The sequence below is a fragment of the Asterias amurensis genome, chromosome 10, assembly GCF_032118995.1.
Source record: "Asterias amurensis chromosome 10, ASM3211899v1".
Lineage (NCBI taxonomy): Eukaryota > Metazoa > Echinodermata > Asteroidea > Forcipulatida > Asteriidae > Asterias > Asterias amurensis.
Window position 1 is genome coordinate 14,667,413 of NC_092657.1, and position 22,332 is coordinate 14,689,744.

Sequence of the window (22,332 nt, forward strand, 5' to 3'; positions counted from 1 at the left end):
ACATCATAAGGAAAATATATGAATTATTTAGTTTAGTAATGTTTATGGTAACACAATACAACTATAATTCAAAATTGAGTCGCGTTCTGAAAGGAAACATGGGTTTCAACTGGAAGTTTAAATCAGAATGCTCTGATCGTCTTCTAATCGAAACGTCTAGTTTCAAATCCTTCTAATTTATTATTTAATCATTAGTTATCAAAATTGATTTTGTTCACCATTATTTGTAGAATCATATTCCAACAATTGCAATGGTTACAACAGGCCACCTTAGATTGAGAAACGACCCTTTGAGTTTGTACCCTTGAACGCTATTAGTACGGATGGGTTTTTCCAGTTGTGTGAAACTAGTGCAATTTTAATCAGTGATTATTTGGAATTATGGTTATGAAAGAAGTGAACTGTTTGTGAAGACCTACCTGTTAACGTTTCTTTTTTGGTCGAGCAGAATTCCTTTTTGGTGCCATCAATCAGCCAATTCCGAAAGATCAGCAAAGAAATCCAGCTGTACGCAGTGAGTATTGAGTCAAAAAAACGTCTACAACTTAAAGTAAATCTCTATGTACACCGTGGCCTGTATCAGATTTGAGGCATTGTATGGTATTGTTTCAATGTATGATTGATTTTCCGTAAACAGTTTCTGCAAATCGTATAATTTGGATTTCGGGAGACTTCTTAATCGTGCTCGTTTTATCTATTATTACACAACCACGAGTAGATTTGTTGGAGTTCAGGAGACTTTTCTATCGTACTCTTTTGGTAAACTATCTTGCTCTATATATTACATTACCACGGAGTAGATTGTCTTCGAATTCGATCCAACACGGAAAGCAGTAGTCGCAGCCGATTCCATACATTCCGCCTAGCTGTTTGTTAAAGGGACACATCGGCTCACCGTTTACGCAATTAAGTGGTGTTTAATCATAAATCAAATTTGTTTAGATGGTTGCTTGAAAAAAAATCTTCAAAATATCACGTAATTGGCAAAAACATGATTAAAAAACGCAAAGCGGTAAAATAGCCAGCGTAAACGCTTTTCCAGCCGTTGCAACTGCCAAATCTTCGTGACATTGTCGCGCAATGTTGTGAGTAGACTGGTGCTTTGTTTAAATCAACGTTTTACTATGACGCAGCATAATGATCCAGCCTACGTTTACATGTGTTATTGTATTATAAACAACCAACATAAATACACGCATCAGGTAAATTCAAAGCAGGGTGGTACAATGACAAGTAAATAAAGCATTCATGACACTAATAAACTAGGCATACTACTGCATTGCCATGATGCAGTTTTGAATGCGATCGTGGCTATGCTCCCGACGTGCAAGGGCCCTAATTCATAAAGCCTGTATTAGCACAACAGTTTGCTCAGCACAAAATAGTATTGCTTAGCAGAATCTGGTTACCCGCCTAATTTTACTTCAATTAATTTTAAATGTTGTGGACTTGTGGCTGGTGCCGGACAATTGTTTGCCTAGTAAAGTTGTTTTTTGTTAGTCAGCATTTTTTGCTAAACAGATGAAACTGGTGAGCCCTGGTATTAATATTAAAGACTTTTAAAGCATATTGGGGGAAGGGAAGCGAAATTTGAGGGATTCGAAAGCGTCCTTGAGAGAACGTAAGTGTATCTTGAAACGTAAGCGTAGCGGCGTATCTTGGAACGTAAACGTCGGTTGTCTCGGGATTGAAAGCGTACATTTTGATGAAATGAAAGCGTAACTTGACGGAACGTAAGAATATATTGGAACGTAAGCGTAGCTGCGTATCTTGGAATGTAAGCGTATGGCATGACTGGGGATTGAAAGCGTACCTTTTGATGTAATTAAAGCGTAACTTGAAGGAACGAAAGCGTATCTTGGAACGTAAGCGTAGCTGCGTATCTTGGAATGCAAGCGTATGGTTTGACTCGGGATTGAAAGCGTACCTTTTTATGTAATTATAGCGTAACTTGAAGGAACGAAAGCGTATATTGGAATGTAAGCGTAGCTGCGTATATCTTGGAAAGTAACCATATCTTTTGGAACAACTCAAGGGAAATGGTGACTGCTTTTGATTACTTAGTCGAGTCGCGACTACCGCTATTCAACTCACTCGGTTAATCGTGCTGCTAGGACTATGTATTATACAAGTAGTCGCGAACGAATTGGTTAACCACTTTTGTCGCTCACGACTATTCACAACAACTTTTTACAAAACACCACCAGGTAGACATCATCGACACAATCCTTCAATCCTTTCAGTGCGAGTTTTATTTTATTGCGCCTTCTGCAAACAGTATGTCGCCATGCATGTTGGACAATGGGAGTTCAAGTTTTGCGACTACTCGAAGTCCCAGCTATTTGAGGGGCGACTATAGCCGAGTAATAACTTCCACTTGCTCAGGTAAATCATAACCTCAAAACTGTCAAAGTAACATTTCATTCACATAATTCAAAATTAATATTTTGTTTGACAAAACTCTACTTTTAGGGAATTTGGTTGTATCATTATTTGTGTTAATAAAGGCAGTGGACACTATTGGTTTGGTAAAGTATAAAACACTGTGGGAAACGGCTCCCTCTGAAGTAACGTAGTGTTCAAGAAAGGGTAAATTTTCAAGGAATTTGATTTCGAGACCTCAGATTTAGAATTTGTGGTCTCGAAATCAAGCATCTGAACGCACACAACTTTGTGTGACAAGGTTTTTTTTTTTTTTTTCATTATTATCTCGCAACTTTTTAAGATTTTCACAGGTTTGTTATTTTATACATAATGTTGAGATACAGCAAGTGAGAAGACTGATCTTTGACAATTACCAATAGTGTCCAGAGTCTTTAACGTTCTATAAAAGGTTCTTATTTACCTGTCCTTTTTACGATTGATGGGCTCCGTTATTTGTTATTTGTATCTTTATAAAACATTGTTTATTATGCTACTCTCACAATAACACCGACAAAATAACAAACAGCGGTATCATTACGTTTTGAAAACATCAATCTGTTTTAATTACCTGGAAACTCGTAACAAAAACACGTTTGGAAAATTGCGATCATAATAAAATAATAACGGATTCAACAAGTGTGGTGTACCGACTGACAAACCCACAATAACAGACATGTATTTTGATGTATGGCTCCCAACCCCTCACAAGCTCATGGCTAGACCCGCAACGCAAGCTGGGAGTTCATAGCGCCCTGGTTTACACATCCAGCCCCCACGAGACACGGCATGGGCGGTACGCTCCAAGGCTTACGTTCCGATTGCTCCAAGCCATGGGGCGATACAATAAGCTTCCGTTTATTCACGGAGTCTCTGAATGTTATAATCTTACGTTCGATTTTTGACCATTATTTACGATTTTGTATCCATAATCTGATTGCATAGTATTTGTTGTTAATACTCATGAATAATTGTAAACAAAATAATTAAATTTAGTTCAGCAAGTTAGTTTTCCTACGGCTGGAAACTAACTCGGATGGTCAATGTGATTATTAGAACCACTTTGTGGTTCTAACTATCACGCGACTCTAGGTTTTTTGTATGCAAAAAAGGGCTAAATCTGATGATTTGTTTAGAGCCTGTTATTCCCCGTTCCTTGAAGACATTTGAAATCATATCTAAGTCTATTGTAGTCCAACCAGCCCAATTCAGCCGGTGCGTCCATAAGATGATATTTTGTGATTTGAGGCAAAGCATGGTGAGGTATCAAATTTGTTTGCGGTAACACCAAAAAGAAGAAGAATTTTCAGCAATACACTTTCTCAATGAACATAATCTACCCAGCAAGGTGTTACTGCAAGCCCAAAAACACCACCCGGTCTATGTTATGTTCAATGATACATGCGACCAAATAGTATAAAATCTGACAGGTCAGGCGTTGAGGGTGTCATGGCCGAGTGGATAAGAGCACCGAACTCAATCTTTGGTGCTTCTGTTCAGCAGAGTGTGGGTTCGAAGTCCGTGCGTGACACTTCACTATAACTACTTCTCTCCACCTAGATGTAAATGGGTACATGTGAGGGCAGAGATGGTTCTTGTGATTGATTTAGCCGAGTAGCGCATGTTTCACAGGCTGCGTACTCACCACCAGGGAGCTGAGATGGTTTGAAGGGACACACCGGCTTCGTTGGGCTATTTAGGCTACAGAAAATACTGAAACATGATTCTAAAGGTCTTCCAGGAATGGAGAAGAATAGTTGCTAAAAGAAACCATCAAATTTTGCAGTTTAACGCATTTTTGTTAAAACGAAGGTCACGTGGGTTATCCGGACCACTTTTTTGGTTCGGATAACCCACGTGACTTTCGGAGATAGCTTTACTTACAGCCGTATAAAAATAAATTACTAAACCAAATGTTCAAATTTTTGGTTAGAATTATTTATGAATATTTGACAAAAGAGACTATGTTTACAGGTTGCGGGTAAAAATTGTAAATAATTATGACAAAAGGGACGCAAGATTCTTATTCAGAGAGTCCGTGCAACGGAAGCGTGTTTTACAGCGCCTCGGCATGGGAGCAATCGGAACATAAGCCTTGGAACATATTTCGTCTTGCACATGACGTGTCTCGGGGGGGGGGGGGGCTGGAGGTGTAATCCCTGGCGCTATGAACTCCCAGCTGGCGGGTCTCGCCGTGAGCTTGGGAGGGGTTGGGAGCAAGACATCAAAGTACATGTTTGTCATCGTGGGTTTGTCAGTCGGTACACCTCGTGTCGATTCCGTTATTTCCTATGATCGCAACGTTCCAATTTAATGCTCTGTTCTGTTTCATGGCTTCTAATTTATTTTTGTAAGGAGTTTTCAGGTAATTAAAAAAGATTGATGATGTCAAAACGTAGGAATACCGCATTTTGTTACAATGACAGTGTTTTTGTGTGAGTAGCTTAAACAAATGTTTTATGAAGAAGAAGAAAAAAAAAAAAAAAAAAAAAAACGGAGCCCCCGATTGTAAAAAAAACAGTTGAATAAGAATTTTGTGTAAAAGGTTGAATCAAAAATAATGTTAAAACAAAAATCCCTCAAAGCATAACTTTGTCAAAAAAAATAAAACATTATTTTTTTGAAAGCGTACTTTGTGTGACAAGGTTTTTTTTTTTTTTTTATTATTATCTCGCAACTTTTTAAGATTTTCACAGGTTTGTTATTTTATACATAATGTTGAGATACAGCAAGTGAGAAGACTGATCTTTGACAATTACCAATAGTGTCCAGAGTCTTTAACGTTCTATAAAAGGTTCTTATTTACCTGTCATTTTTACGATTGATGGGCTCCGTTATTTGTTATTTGTTGTTTATAAAACATTGTTTATTATGCTACTCTCACAATAACACCGACAAAATAACAAACAGCGGTATCATTACGTTTTGAAAACATCAATCTGTTTTAATTACCTGGAAACTCGTAACAAAAACACGTTTGGAAAATTGCGATCATAATAAAATAATAACGGATTCAACAAGTGTGGTGTACCGACTGACAAACCCACAATAACAAACATGTATTTTGATGTATGGCTCCCAACCCCTCACAAGCTCATGGCTAGACCCGCAACGCAAGCTGGGAGTTCATAGCGCCCTGGTTTACACATCCAGCCCCCACGAGACACGGCATGGGCGGTACGCTCCAAGGCTTACGTTCCGATTGCTCCAAGCCATGGGGCGATACAATAAGCTTCCGTTTATTCACGGAGTCTCTGAATGTTATAATCTTACGTTCGATTTTTGACCATTATTTACGATTTTGTATCCATAATCTGATTGCATAGTATTTGTTGTTAATACTCATGAATAATTGTAAACAAAATAATTAAACTTAGTTCAGCAAGTTAGTTTTCCTACGGCTGGAAACTAACTCGGATGGTCAATGTGATTATTAGAACCACTTTGTGGTTCTAACTATCACGCGACTCTAGGTTTTTTGTATGCAAAAAGGGCTAAATCTGATGATTTGTTTAGAGCCTGTTATTCCCCGTTCCTTGAAGACATTTGAAATCATATCTAAGTCTATTGTAGTCCAACCAGCCCAATTCAGCCGGTGCGTCCATAAGATGATATTTTGTGATTTGAGGCAAAGCATGGTGAGGTATCAAATTTGTTTGCGGTAACACCAAAAAGAAGAAGAATTTTCAGCAATACACTTTCTCAATGAACATAATCTACCCAGCAAGGTGTTACTGCAAGCCCAAAAACACCACCCGGTCTATGTTATGTTCAATGATACATGCGACCAAATAGTATAAAATCTGACAGGTCAGGCGTTGAGGGTGTCATGGCCGAGTGGATAAGAGCACCGAACTCAATCTGTGGTGCTTCTGTTCAGCAGAGTGTGGGTTCGAAGTCCGTGCGTGACACTTCACTATAACTACTTCTCTCCACCTAGATGTAAATGGGTACATGTGAGGGCAGAGATGGTTCTTGTGATTGATTTAGCCGAGTAGCGCATGTTTCACAGGCTGCGTACTCACCACCAGGGAGCTGAGATGGTTTGAAGGGACACACCGGCTTCGTTGGGCTATTTAGGCTACAGAAAATACTGAAACATGATTCTAAAGGTCTTCCAGGAATGGAGAAGAATAGTTGCTAAAAGAAACCATCAAATTTTGCAGTTTTAACGCATTTTTTTTAAAACGAAGGTCACGTGGGTTATCCGGACCACTTTTTTGGTTCGGATAACCCACGTGACTTTCGGAGATAGCTTTACTTACAGCCGTATAAAAATAAATTACTAAACCAAATGTTCAAATTTTTGGTTAGAATTATTTATGAATATTTGACAAAAGAGACTATGTTTACAGGTTGCGGGTAAAAATTGTAAATAATTATGACAAAAGGGACGCAAGATTCTTATTCAGAGAGTCTGTGCAACGGAAGCGTGTTTTACAGCGCCTCGGCATGGGAGCAATCGGAACATAATGCCTGGAACATATTACGTCTTGCACATGACGTGTATCGGGGGGGGGGGGAGGGGCTGGAGGTGTAATCGCTGGCGCTATGAACTCCCAGCTGGCGGGTCTCGCCGTGAGCTTGGGAGGGGTTGGGAGCAAGACATCAAAGTACATGTTTGTCATCGTGGGTTTGTCAGTCGGTACACCTCGTGTCGATTCCGTTATTTCCTATGATCGCAACGTTCCAATTTAATGCTCTGTTCTGTTTCATGGCTTCTAATTTATTTTTGTTAGGAGTTTTCAGGTAATTAAAAAAGATTGATGATGTCAAAAGGTAGGGATACCGCATTTTGTTACAATGACAGTGTTTTTGTGTGAGTAGCTTAAACAAATGTTTTATGAAGAAGAAGAAAAAAAAACAAAAAAAAAAAAACGGAGCCCCCGATTGTAAAAAAAACAGTTGAATAAGAATGTTGTATAAAAGGTTGAATCAAAAATAATGTTAAAACAAAATTCCCTCAAAGCATAACTTTGGTAAAAAAAAAAAAAAACATTATTTTTTTGATTCTGTGAATGAAGTGTTTTTGAGATTGTTGAGGTATTATTTGGTTACGTTCCAAGCTACGCAGCTACTCAGCTATACGCTTACTTTCATTCAAGTTACGCTATAATAGCAACACACACGTTTTCAACCCCGAGTCAAGCTACACTTATTATACACGCTCTTATAACAAAAAAGTACGCTTTCAACACGTTCCATACGCAGCTACGTTTACGTTCCAAAATACCCAGCTACGCGCACGTTCCAAGATATGCTAACGTTCCCAAAATATGGTTACGTTACAAAATATATGGTAACGTTCCAAGCTACGCAGCTTCTTCCAAGCTATACAATCCAAGATACGTTCAGGTTCCAGTAACGCTGTAACCAAAATGTACGCTTTCAATCCTGAGTCAAGCTAGGCTTACGTTTCAGTATTTGCAGCTACGCTTACGTTTCAAAATACATTCCCACAAGGATGCTTTTGAATCCATCAAGATTCCCTTCCCCGGAGAAAAAAAAAATTCACTGTGAATAGCAGAATCCATTGTTCAGTTTCATCTGTTTAGCAGAAAATACTGCTTACAAAATGTCTTTACTATTTAAAAATTTAGTTGGGCACCAGCTACAATTTTTCGAATTTAATTTAAATTTGGCTGGTAATAAGTTTCTGCTATGCAAAACTATTTTTTTTTGCTAAGCAAAATGCTTGTGCCATTATGCAGGCATTATGAAATTAGGTCCTGGCACGTTGGGGCACGTGACACCTCGATCGCATTCCAAACTGCATCATGGCTATGCGGTAGTAGGCCTAGTTTATTGGGGCCAGGAATGCTTTATTGACTTGTCACTGTCCCTTCATATTCTGGGTTAATTTCTCTGTGTTCTTCGTGACGATCATTGGATGTACGTCGAAGCACGAAGGTCTACCTCCATCGTCGAAGGATTTGCCTGCTGTTGTTATTTATGTTGGTTGATTATAATACATGGATCCCTATGCTGCGTCATAGTTAAACGCTGCTATAAACAAAACACCAGTCTATTTGCAACATTGTGCGACAATGTCACAAAGTTGACAGTTGCAACGGCTGGAAACACGTATACGCTGGCCTTTTACCGCTTTTTTTTGTTTTATAATTTTTCGCTAATTACGTGTCATTTTGATGACTTTTTTTTTACAGCAACCATCTATAAAAACGTTAGTTATGATTCTTCACCCCTAAATATTGGGTAAACGGTGAGCCGGTGTGTCCCTTTAAGGAATTAATTAAGGCCCAGTGACCAGGGGTAATGATGTTGGAAGCGCTTTGAAAAACTGGTTATTGTTATTGTTGATATTGTTGTGGAAACAAATATATATCATGATTCAGACCAGTGTATTGTAAGGATCAGTACACGCTCAAGTAACGAATTGCGTTCTGGAAGTTGTAGTCAGGCTATTTGGGAAACCAAAACACATTGTTGTAAAAGTGTGCATAGGAAACCCAATGTCACTGATCAAATGCCCCTGAAGAAGTCTCTGGTCAGTATGTGCCAAAGCCACCGAGATTGATAGGACAAATTTTAACATCCCCAAATTGAACTCAGAAACAAAGTTTAATCAAACCATTTGTTAGGGTGGCATGGTTCGCTTGTGTGGTCGATTCCCGGCCTGGGCCATAAGTGAGTTGAGTTGTGCGTTGGTTATATGTTGTGTCACGAGGGTTTTCCAGACCATCGGTTTTTCTCCCTTGGGAAAAATCTAGCCTTGCTCAAGGCAGTGGAATTATTCACTCCGAAAAAAAGACCGCCGCTGTATAAAACCGTAAACACTGTGCGTAAAATGTGTGTAACCCCATCGCACGATGCCCCGTACACTATCCGCATGCACGGCCTCCGCATGCGGGTTAGTGGTACGAGTGCGAATGACTTGTGCACAGTAGTCGTACGGTGTGCGTTGAGCGATGTGACGGTGTATATGGTGGGTTTACAGCGGTGTCTTTTCGGAGTGAATAATGCGACTGCCTTGAGCAAGGCTAGGAAAAAGATAACAATTTCGATCTTGACTGTGTTCCGTGGTCATAATGGGTTGATGTGGCTGGCAGCCAGAGGCGCCCTTGCATGCCTGCTTCCCAAACACGTTGCAGCCGCGTCCGTCGCAATTCAGCTCTAGCTGCGAGTAAGGATGTTAGCCCCCCCCCCCGCCCACCACCAAAGGTTTTGCTTGGTATAATTACAATTTTACCGGCACCGTTGCATTCGGTTGTTTTGAATTGATTATATACGGTTCGAACTAAATGTCAAATAGTTTTCTTGACTTGCACATGTTGTCTTCTGTTTAAGTCATCATTTAAGTTATGTATTGTAAAATAAACTGATAAATCAATGTTGATGCTATTGTAATCGCTTCCAGATTATTGACGAATATTTTTATCGTGAAAAAATCGTGTGCCCCGAACTAAGAACATTTTCCGATAACTAATTTTTCTAAAGACATGTTTCGGTCACTAAGTTAACAGAAGACAAGTTCTTTAATTTATCAGTGGAAATATACATGGTATTAATAAATATTCGTTATTTTGTAATATTTTCAATAATGAATACCGGTTAAGTTATATCTGCATTTTGTAGATATTTTACAGGAATTAAAAATAAATGTACACATATACAAATAATGAAAGGGTCACAACATTATAACTATGAGGGTTTGTAGCAATGTATTTTGATTTGTGATTTTGTTTGCGTCTGACAAGACACAGTCCGCTAAGTCTTAGAACCAAATGTTGTAGGTTGCAAAATGGCGGTTGTCAAGTGTCGCTGGTTGCAAGGGAAAATACGGCCACGTCACCAATTAAAAGCTAACAGCTTAGCCTATTTATAGTTCATAGTTAATGATCCATGGCATTTTGAACAATTTCCATTTAAATTTACCAACATTGTTTTTGTTTACCTGAGACGTAACGAGCCATTGTCCTAATAGCCGGACTTTATGTCACTTCTGACAAAGCAAACAAAATCGGTCGTACTTGGATTGGCATTAGTCTAGCGATATGGTTCACACTGATAAAGGAACACAAATTAGTGCACATCTACGATCATTAGGGAATATAATGATCAGGTAGGCCTATACAGTTTTGGCAAAGTGACAAGGGTATTGGAAGAACAGTGGAAGGGTGTTCCATATCTACCACGTGCATACATTCAAGTTTATTATTTATTTATTTGTATGAGCTGTGCTGTTTTCCTTTGTTTGTTTATGTGTTCCTCTTTCTTTTGGAACAACACAGTCATTCAAATACAACAACTAGATGTAACTACCCCAGTAGTATGCCATAAAGCCAGCGAATACTAAATGTTTTGTTGATGATTGCATCAATTATTACAAGACTGAGTTCCATAAACACACCGGCCAGATTTCATTGAAACAAATATTTCGTCATACAGCGTGCACCACTTGTTAAATGAAATTGAAACTTCAACCAATACTTCAAATACTTGAAATACGAAAACATATGCTTATGTCGTTCCGACACACCTATGTTCATTCATTTACACATTAGACGTAGTGTTATTAGGTTATTATGAAGATACACCAGGAGTGTCGAGACAGGGGATATGTAAACATCAATATGTCGAGACATGGGGGTGTAACCGTGCCGGCAATTTGTGTTTCGATTAATTGGTCAATGCTTTGTGTTTAGAAGTTTGGCATTTATTGGTTTGAAGATGTTTAACCTATTTATTTTGTAAACGCCTCCAAACTAAAATTGGTTTAATGACATTGCCCGTTAAAGCCATTTGACACTTTCGGAACATAATTTATTCCATGAAATGCTTTGAGAAAACATTAAAACAATATAAATTTTCGATAACGAGAATTACGGATTTATTTTAAACACATGTCATGACACTGCACAACGTGCATAAACAAGGGTTGATTTTCCCGTTATTTTCTCCCGACTCCGATGACCATTTGAGCCTAAATTTCAATAGGTTTGTTACTTTATATAAGAAGTTGTGATACACGAAGTGTGGGCCTTGGACATCACTGTTTACCAAAAGTGTCCAATGGCTTTAAACAAAAAATTTAAACTTTCCAGAATAAATTGTCAATCTAACCTAGTAGAAGAACAAAACTAATTTTAGTTAATTACTCGTTCAGTTTGTTTCTTTCAGAAACAGGTGAAACTCTTTGACAAGTGCGATTTAACATACCAATGACCATTAAACAAAACAAAACAAGCAATGCAACCTCTGGAAATGTTGTTAACTTTAGCAAACGTATGAAATCAACATGACAAAATTAGGTATACAATGTACACGTTTGCCGACGGTCTACTGCATGCAGTTATCAATGACATTCGTGTTAATTTGAAAGGGTGGGCATCGTACTGTAGGGTCTGAACAAATTCAAACGTAACTAATGACTTGGTTGCAACAAGCCACCTTAGTATACGGTATAATGACCACTTGATACGGTATAATGACCCGATGAAATATTGGACAATATTAACAAGGTTGGGTTTTCTAGTTGTATGAAACTTCCACAACTTTATTCTGGTTCTGTTGGTTAACTGCACAATCTCCACATATCGGGATGTACACGTGCAGGTGACTGAGCAGCAATGATTTACATGAAGTGGGCCCCCCTGATGATGTTACCCATATCCATAGCTTGAAGTTTACTCTTAAAAATACTAATAGTTGGTGCGTCGCGAATATCCTGCGGTAGTTTGTTGCATTCTGCAAAGGATCTTGGGAGGTAGGAGAATTTGTAACAGTCTTTGTTTGCAGAAGGCTTGATGAAGGCAGTTGCAGCCTGTTGTCTAGTTCCAACCCTTCCCGTGTGCGATTTGGTCTGGTATGAATCAGTGTCTATGGCAATAAGCTTGTGAACGGAGTTGTAAAGGAGTGACAAGCGTTGGATGGCCCGCCGGTGTTCAAGTTGTTCCCAGTCGAGTTGTGATATCAGGTTGCTGACGCTATCTTTTCTATTGTTATTGTTATTCCAACTGATTTTTAGCTGTTCCGATCCAGTCGGAACAGCTATTGTTTTCGTCTAGATTTTTATTGTTAGCTGTTCCGATCCAGTCGGAACAGCTATTGTTTTCGTCTAGATTTTTATTATTTTTATTATTATTATTATTATTATTATTATTATTACTATTATTATTCTTTGTTTCCGCCTAAAACCCCATAGCGTTTGTACGGCGTTTTTGTTTAGGCCACTACTCCTAAAGTATTAGGATAAAATAGTTAAATCATATATCAAATTGAAGCTTAGAACCTAAGCTTTACTCTCATAAAAAAGTGTAACAATTCTTCATTAATTAACCACGTGGTCTTCATTTGAATTTTTAATTTGTAAACTTGATGCAGTCACTTTCATGTTATTGTGAAATATTCTCTTTGGTAATACAACACAGTATGTACCTCTATGAGTTGTTTACTTCTAGAGAGGAGTCTATACTATTTTGTTTCCTACCCGCGTTCTGGACACATTACTCTGTACACGCACAACGTACGGAGGTTTGGGATTTTCGTTAGAACGTGCGTTAAATTTGTCCTTGTTTTTCTAACCGCGTTCTGGACCAATTACTCTGTGCATGGGTTTTCGTTAAAACGAACGTGCGTAATCAGATAGGGGTTTTTAACGACATCGACGTCGTCGTCAAAAAACCCTAAAGGCATCTAATACTACATTTCAACCATACTTAATAGTTATATTAATACTTAACAGTTCATATTTAGTGACAATTGTCGCAAAATCATGAAACGAGAATTATTCGCCGAATCATAATCCCCTCTGTTGATGCACACATGTAAAAACCCACAATTTTTGCTTCGTGCCCTTCTAGCCTAGTGGTCATCAGTCGCGACTACACATCAAAGAGTTGCGAGTTCGAATCTTCGTCCGATATCAATTTTTTTTTTATTCCCCAAAACTAAAAATATATTTCTTTTTGTAATATTTAAGTTTGATTCTTATCTCTATATCGATAGTGTTGCCTTTTCTTTTTCTCAATTGTAAGCCCAACATAACCTGTGTGCATGCATGACATGATATGATGTTTAAAATTACAGTAAGCGAAAAATGGTGATCATAAGCGCAGAGTTTGGTGGTTAAGAGATATGTGAAAACAACTTGTACTAGATCAAACATCAAACCACCGACCAATTTTTTTTTTAATTTGAATTAATTAACCACGTGACCCATATTTGCATATTTAATTGGGAACTCTTTGTAGCACCGTATCTCAAGAATTACACGGCCGTTTAACAGACTGCTTGTAGATATAGACTCCTTGGGGATTGGAGTAACTGATTCTAATAAGAGATGTTTCAGTCCATTAAAATCAATCAAAGTGCGTCTATAATTAACGATTAATTAAAAATCTTGGCATCATGGGTACAACGTAGTACCTCATAAACTGGATGCAGTCAAATTCAACACATTGCAATAGCTTACAACGGTTAATGCAATACAAAATTGAGATTTTGCACAAGGCATTGGATTGGGGTAAGTTGCATACCATCGTGTACCTTATGAAATTTATTAGTACGAAAAATACAATTTTAAGACTGTGACGTCATCACTGGTTAATTTATGCTAATTAGAAGCTTTAATGACTTTTTCTTTGCAGCACTATATCTCAAAAAGTGTACGGCCGATTTCAAAGTTTTTTTCAGTATTAGACTCATTAGTCATAGGAGAATTGCCTCGGGTATCCGCGACCATATCTGAAGAGTTACACAACCGATTTAATTTTTTTCTTTATTTATAGATTCCTAAGGCATTAAATTTTGTTGGGGAAAATCCGTGACCCCATTTTGACCTCTTCTTTTGGGTCAACCGGAAGTGGGACCATTTCTCAAGAACAACACAACCGATTTTCAAACTTTTTTTAGTTATAAACTACTTAGGATTAAATTAACTTTGAAACTAAGACCCCCATGTTGACCTTTGTTTCCGGGTCAACCAGAAGTTGGACCTTATCTCAAAAACAACCCAACCGATTTTCAGACTTTTTTCAGTTACGGGCTCCTTTGGCATTGGACAATCGCATCGGGTAGGTATGACCCCATGTTGACCTTTATTTCCGGGTCAACCGGAAGTGGGACCTTATCTCAAGAACTGCACAACCAATGTTAAAGTTCTTTTCAGTTATAGACCCTTTAATTGAGCTCTAAAGATTGAAATTGGATTACCTTGACCCCAAATTGACCTTTACTTCCGGGCCAACCGGAAGTGGGACCATATCTCAAGAACCATGCAACCAATCTTCAGTTTCTATTCATTTATAGACCCCTTGAACATTGAAAATTAAAAACGGAACAGCTCTGTGTTTGTTCACAAACACTTGATGTCTAGTTTTTATTATTATTCTTTGTTTCCGCCTAAAACCCCATTGCATTTGTACACGTTTCTTGTTTATTCCTAATCTCCTAAACCATAATACGAAAGAGTGAGTGTATTACACCAAATTGTAGCTTAGAACATAGGCTTTACTGTAAATGTAAAAAAAAATAAAATGTTAATTAATTAACCACGTAATCTTCATTTGAGTATAACTGGATGCAGTCGCTTCCATGTCATTGTTAAATATTCTCTTTGGTAAATGCCATACAGTATGTACTTATCATGAGTTGTGACTACTTGAGATGAGTCTACGCGTTTGAACATAACTGGATGTAGTCGCTTCCATGTTATTGTTAAACATTCTCTATGGTAAATGCGATTCCGTATGTACCTATCATTAGTTGTGGCTTCTTGAGAGGAGTCTACTCAAGTCTCTTTTTCTTGTTTTTCTACATACGTTCTGGACCACAGCGCAGTGTCTGTTTTTTCGTTTCCTAACCGAGTTCTGGACGTACACGAAGGCATAGGGTTTTCGTTGAACGAACGCGCGTAAATAAATAGAGGTACGTTTTTGACGACGACGACATACCATGGTGTCCACAGAATTACACTAAACTTAAACAGTTTGAAGATGATGACAGTTGAAAGCTTCCTTTAAAATAATACTTGCTGAGGTGTTGTAGTTTTCGAGAAATTAGTGAAAAACTGTCAACGTATGACTGGGACCGAGTTGGTTTGGGACCGAGTTGACCGGGTTCGTTTTCGAGAAATGAGTGAAAAAACTGTCAACGTATGACTGGGACCGAGTTGGTTTGGGACCGAGTTGACCGGGTTTGTTTCAGGCGACGAGCGTGGAGGACGAAAAATAGAACGCCTGGGGTTTTGACTCATTTACGGGTGAAGCAGGAATACATAAAAGCAGCGAGTTTATCATGCTGACGTTTCTCTTGTGGTTGATGATGGGGTCATTCGTATATAGAGCTGCTTATAATAAACAGGCAAAACATTTTGCTTTATAAAAATGCAGAAATTGAGCAGAATACCTGGATTCAAGACTTGTACAAAATGAGGAATGGTATTTGCTGTGTTTAGCTGCTTTTTGTGCTTTAAAAGCTATGTGCTGTTTGGTCTGGTCCTGTGCCAATGACTTTTTAACCGAAGAAACGCAGCGCTTACAGAATCAAGGAATTGTGCTTACGCTAAGCGTAATTAACGGCTTAGCAGGGAATGTGCTGTTGAGCGTCACAATTCGCAACAACAAAATTACTACAGTTGACTAATTGCTCAATTCCTGTAAAACTGTCACTACAAAAACAGTGACTTAAAAATGTTGATTTGCATTCACAGGATCGACAACCGTGCTTTATAATTAGTTGTGCAAAAGTAGGCCGGGGCGACTAGTGTGCTTAAGTGTTAAAGTCGCGACTACAAATTATTAAAGAGGTTTCGCAAGCGTGCGGATACAGATACGGATTTGATAACGGTAACCGTTCACATCAGCCATGTGTTGAATTTTGTTTCGCAAACTATAGGTATGTTTCACTTGAGTGCGCTCGCATTCATCATGAGTGTATTTCTGACATACGTATGACCGATTAGAGACCCCATGTTTTATACACTACATTTTCTCATCTTTTTGCTAGCAAATGACTAAACAAATTATATCTATATCAAGCACGATTTCCGTTGGAAATATTTTTGGAAATATAAGCTCCCGTATCCTGTACGAACGTATATGCAAAATACGATAGACGTGGATACGCGTCACTTGAACACACAAAGTGTCGACGTATCGGTATCTGTATGTTTATCTGTACACTCGCGAAACTTCTCTATTATTTGAGTCGCGACTACTGTGTTTCTCTACTCCATTATAATCATGCCCACACATTGACTACAAAACTATTCCTGACTACCTGTTTGGTGAAACAAAATTTATGTTGCGCTTGCAGCACATTGCGGCACAAATCTTGAAATCCCTTATTTATCTCGACAAGTGTCGTAGTTGGGTTTGAGGTGCGACTATAGTTGAGTAGTAAATTTCACTAGTCACCTAGGCCTATCATGATGGGAACTTGCATACTGAAAAATCGTGTGCGAATGGGCCCACTATGCTCTGCTCTGGAAGCAAATATTCAGTGCTAAGCAGAAGCAGTGTTTTCTGCGCTTACGTCGAGTGAAATAGACTACTAAGCAGGGATTAATTTTGTTTGTGTGCCTCCAAGCTCGCACTTTGTATTCCGTGCTTGCACAGTAAGCGCAGAGTTTGGTGGCCGTTAAGAAACCAACAAATCAAACAATCCTGAGTCAAATATTAGTTTAATTTACATTTGTTAAACTTTTTAACTGAACTTTGAGATAAACATTTCAGCGGAACATTTTGACTAATAATAACCAGGAGATGTTGATAGTCTAGTACAGACCACTCATCTTACATACCGCCCTCTATTGACGGTAAAAATATATCATGGAAGACAACTATAGCATTAATAATTTTTTAAACGCTTTTAAAGCGCAGAGTTTGGTGGCCGTTAAGAAACCAACAAATCAAACAATCCTGAGTCAAATATTAGTTTAATTTACACGTATTAAACTTTTTAACTGAACTTTGAGATAAAAATTTCAACTGAACATTTTGACTAGTAATAACCAGGAGATGTTGATAGTCTAGTACAGACCACTCATCTTACATACCGCCCTCTATTGACGGTAAAAATATTTAATGGAAGACTCTAAACGCTTTTTGTTTCAGCCTATTCTCCTAAACCATAACTTGAAAAGAGTTATATCAGATATCAAAATTAAAGACTAGGACCTAAGCTTAACTCCTAATGTATTTTTGTTTTTAAAGTCTTGATTAATTAACCACGTGACCCTCATTTGCATATTTAATTGGAAAATCTTTGTAACACCATATCTCAAGAAGTACCGGGCCGATTTTTAACCTGTTTTTAAACTGAACATTTGACTAGTAACAAGGAGATGTCGATAGTACGACCAATCATCTAACATACCGCCCTCTATTGACCAGTAAAAATATTAATGGAAGACAACCAAAGCATTAATCTGTACAAGTTTTTTGTTTCAGCCTCTCCTAAACCATAACGTGAAAAGAGTTAAAATCATGTCTGAAATTACAGATAAGAACTAAGGTCAGTTCTTCATGTAATTATGACTTTAAATTCTTAACTAATTAACCGCGTGACGCTCATTTGCATATTTAATTTGGAAATTTTTTTAACACCATATCTCAAGAAGTACCGGGCCGATTTTCAATGTGTTTGTAGTTTAAAACTCCTTGGGGATAGGAGAAAAAAAAGTGACCTCAATTTGACCCCAACTTCTGGGTCAACCGGATGTGGGACCATATCTCAAGAACTACGAAACATTTTTCAAAACTTTTTTCAGATATAACTCCTTGGTCATTGAGGCACAAAATCAAAGAAAAACAACACGGAACAGCTTTGTGTTTGTTCACAAACACCTAATGTCTAGTTGTAGGTGTTTTGGTGAGGATCCCATATTGATGAGCAGTACTCTAGGCGTGGTCTTACCAGTGTCTTGTAGGCTCTTTCTTTGACCTTGGGCGAACAGCTGTAGAGATTTCTGCGCAATAGACCGAGAATACGATTTGCTTTTAAGGTAGCTTTCTGGATGTGATTGGCCCAGCTTAATTTGTTGTTTAATTCTACCCCTAGATATGTGTGGTTGATGATTTTGTCTAGTGTTGAGTCTCTCAAATTGTATGATGCGTCGATTTTGTTTTAATTGTGGGTGATTTGCATGGCGTAGCACTTGGAAATGTTGAAATTCATCTGTCATTTTTGTTCCCATACACGTTTATAAAGTTGATTATTTGGAAGTACGGTTTGGTAAAGAAGTGCACTGTTTTGAACATTATCAATGTTGTTTCTCGTACAGAATTCGTCGTTGTTGCCGCCAGTTATCCACTTTTGTAAAGTTCAGCAGAGATTCAACTGTGCAAAATTAGCATTGGTAGACACACTTAACAACAGGTAAGAGTTTACTTTCCCTTGGTCTAATGGTATGATCAATATCGCAATGAACTGCACACGCTCTTTTGACAAAACGCATTATGACTAGTTATACGCAGGCTATTTTGGGTGTGGCTGTTGTATGCGCCGTAGCACCTTGTAAACCCTTATAAGGTGCTACATAATTGGGTCTCTGAATTCATCACCTCAATAACCTAACTTTCTGAAAGTTTGTATAACTCAGCGCCTTGAGTACCTTGTTAGGTAGATACGTGCGCTAAAGACTATTAAAGAGATATCTTATTATTTCATTTTTGGCTATTGAAACACAACTCTTTAATGTTGTTGAGGATTACATGGTTGTAGGAAACCAAAGGTCACAGGTTAAAGATTCTTACACACTGCAAAAACTCGGGTGTTAAAATTTACGTCTGGGTTGTTGTCACTTATACACACCAAAGAGAGAAACAAGACTAACATCACATGGTGATAAACTAACACCAAATGTAGTTGTTTGGGTAGAATTTAATGTTATTTTAACACCCTATATGGTGTACATTTTGGTTCCCTCTTCGATGTCTATATTATGAGAACACCTACGGTGTCAACCTGTTTAACACCCCAATTCTTGCAGTGTATAGCAGTTACCGGGTTGGTATGCGCCAAAGCCGACAGGGCCAGTGGGACGATTCTTTGAGTCAATATCCCGAAATCAAACTCAGGCATAAAGTTTCATAAAAGCTTGTCAGTTTGACCCGGTGTGGCGGTTTCAGTCTTCCGCCGTGTTCAGTTTTCCGGGTGACGTAGTCGGTCATAGCTGCACGTCGTTCGAACGGTTTTAGCTTTCCGGCGTGTTCGGTTTTCCGGGTGACCTCTCAGATACCGCCGCGAGTACCCTGGCGAGTAATGTAGTTCTCTCAGCAGTGACCCCACATTGTTTATATTACGATTCTTTTCTGTGTAGTCACTTAATCTCTTGTCCTATCTTTACATGTATTCATAGGAACAACTTAAGGCAGGTCACACTCTGCTTGCATAAAAAAACAACTCATACGATCCACGCGTTTGCCACTACCGGAGGGTAACGGATAACTCAATACGGCACTAAAAATTTACTACTTTCGCTTGCTGTGCGCAGGCATCGCATGACGTAATGCTACCGTATTTGGTCATTCGGAATACTGAACACAGCGGAAAGTTGAAACCGCCACACCGGAAAACAAGCCACACTGATTTTGGTCTGTTTAGAGTGTGGACGTAAAATCGTGTAGTTGCATGTTGGTTTAGTTGGTATTATAACGTAATAGGGTCTGTAAACGTTTAGTAAAGCCTGTGAAGGTTATTTACTTTGCAGTTTTATTTGGTAACAAGTACAGCACTTAGGATAGTGAAATGCATTATTAATACTTTTCTTGAAGTCGAAGTACCATGGTTCTGGAAACAAAAATAAAGCTTTTTATCTTTTGATAATCAGTATCGTTCCTGACAGTAAGGTTTCTTAGATTGTGTAACCCAACTGAATAATGCTCTTTATGCGTGGACAACCGCTACATTTGTTAAAACAATCTCACATAAGTTTCCTCCATATAGCTATATATGTTGACTAGAGCGTTAACTTGCTCTGCGTTTTGAAGCTACCTTGGGCGCAGACATGTTTGAGATGGTGCGTGACTATGTAACGATTTTAATTTTAAGAGAACACACATTGCCGCGATTTTTTTACATGGCGGCGCGTGCGCTTTACGTGCGCGTTGCCCATTCGCATACGACGTCCCTGCGCTGCCTAATTATTGATTGTGCTAAATGACATATTAAAAAATATATTAAATTACAAACCAACGATTGGCACACTTAAACAAGCCCTACCAATGCTTTACATTTATGTTTTTAAAGGCAATGAACACTATTGGTAATTGCTCAAAATAATTATTAGCATAAAACCTTACTTGGTAACGAGTAATGAGGAGGGGTTGGTAGTATAAAACCAGTGTATTTATTATGGCATACAAAGGACAGCAATTCTTGTCATGTGAATGGGAAAAGTCCATTGTTTTTTACTGAGTGCTGAGTATTTTAACTCGTTCAGAGCTTTGCATTGTGATAGTTTTGACACGAAGGTACAACGTGGTCAGGTGGCTGATTAACATTTGTGATCCAAGCAAGTCAGTCCAATTTGAAGCACACTGTGCATTCACCATGGAGTTTGTTGGACAGATGGTCAATAAATGATGGCGCTGTCCAATTCAGTGACATTTTGAGACTGTTGACTTGATACCATAGGTTTGCTAAACAAAAATTTGTGCAAGGTGTATGGGCGGGGCCCATGTCAGTGTAAGAATATCTCCGTCAGTTGGGTTGACCGTAGATTGTGTGGTGGGTGGATATATTTGGGGTAACCGAGGAAGCCGTTCTGACGGTTGCGTCATTGGTTTGTGTGGGTTGGGGTGAGACCGCGGGGATATTTTTTTTTCAGATTCCCTTTATAGTTATAGCAATAACATATGTTCGTGCCTCAATTTCGTGCACTCTTCATTTGCGGTGTGGGTGATTCAGATTGAATCTATAGGTCTCCAATCTCAAGAGAGAAAGAAAGGTTATGGGTTGTGTTTGCCGTTAGGTTCAGGGTGAAGGTTGTGAATTTGTGGGAGTGATTTCCTGATCATTGGTGAATTGTTCCTCTAGTAGAGAAACTAAGATGTCAAGCGTGTCATCGGGATCGTCAATAAATCCTGAATTATGTGACGTATGATTGAGCTGTTGGGAAGTTGAGTCGGTTGGACTCTGGTTTAATTTGGCTCTGATCAATTTTTCTCGTATGTTTTGTTCTTTTCTGTATGCAATGAAGGGGGGATCCGGAAAGATTCCCGAGAGTATTTCGTTGCGTTGTATCATAAACCAGTATTTTTTTATTGCTTGGTTTAGATCACCATGGGTGATGTGTGGGTTGTGTTTTTGTTGATTTGGTTGTTGATGAATCAGGTTTGACCGTTCATTGTGTGATACTTTCCCAGTGATTGTGGCGATTTCCGAAGCTTTGTAACCTATTGTGGTTAATTTTTTGGAAAAATTGTTGACTTTGAGTAAGAAATCATCTTTGTTGTTTGTGTTTCGAGCATAACGAAGTGTTTCTCCGTATACGAATGCTTTGAACACATGTGGGGGTGTGATGATGTTTTGTGTAGGTATTGGTAGGTTTCAGTGGGTTTGGTATAGACCTATGTGTCTAAAATACCAGTTTCATTGAATCTCGTACCTTTGAAGATTGTTAAGTCAATATAGTTGATGGAAGTATCGGATGCCTCGAATGTAAATTTGAGGGTTGGGTGTATTTGATTCATAGTATGAATAAGGCTCTTGAAGTTTTCAAGAGTGCTATCGTAGAGGACAAGTATGTCATCTCTATAGCGCCACCAAGTGAGGATGTGGTCAGCTTTTTCAAGGATTTGTTTTTCCAGATCGTGTAGTGTGATATCACAAATTTATGGGCTGACAGTTGAGCCCATGGCACACCCGATTTTGTGTAGGTAGTAATTGTTACCGAATTGAAAGCAGTTTCTTCCTATGATCAGTTCCAAGAGTCTACGGATATAG

General features: G+C 38.5%; 1 protein-coding gene across 1 annotated transcript in view; it reads left to right on the plus strand.

The window, feature by feature from the left end:
* Positions 1-361: 361 nt before the first annotated feature.
* The window catches only part of LOC139943183 (uncharacterized), a 30,293-nt gene continuing 8,322 nt past the window's right edge, over positions 362-22,332 (plus strand). Inside the window, exons 1-2 of the mRNA XM_071939998.1 lie at positions 362-514; positions 18,668-18,762. The gene's annotated coding sequence lies outside the window, so the exon portion shown is untranslated. The remainder of the gene's footprint in view (positions 515-18,667; positions 18,763-22,332) is intronic.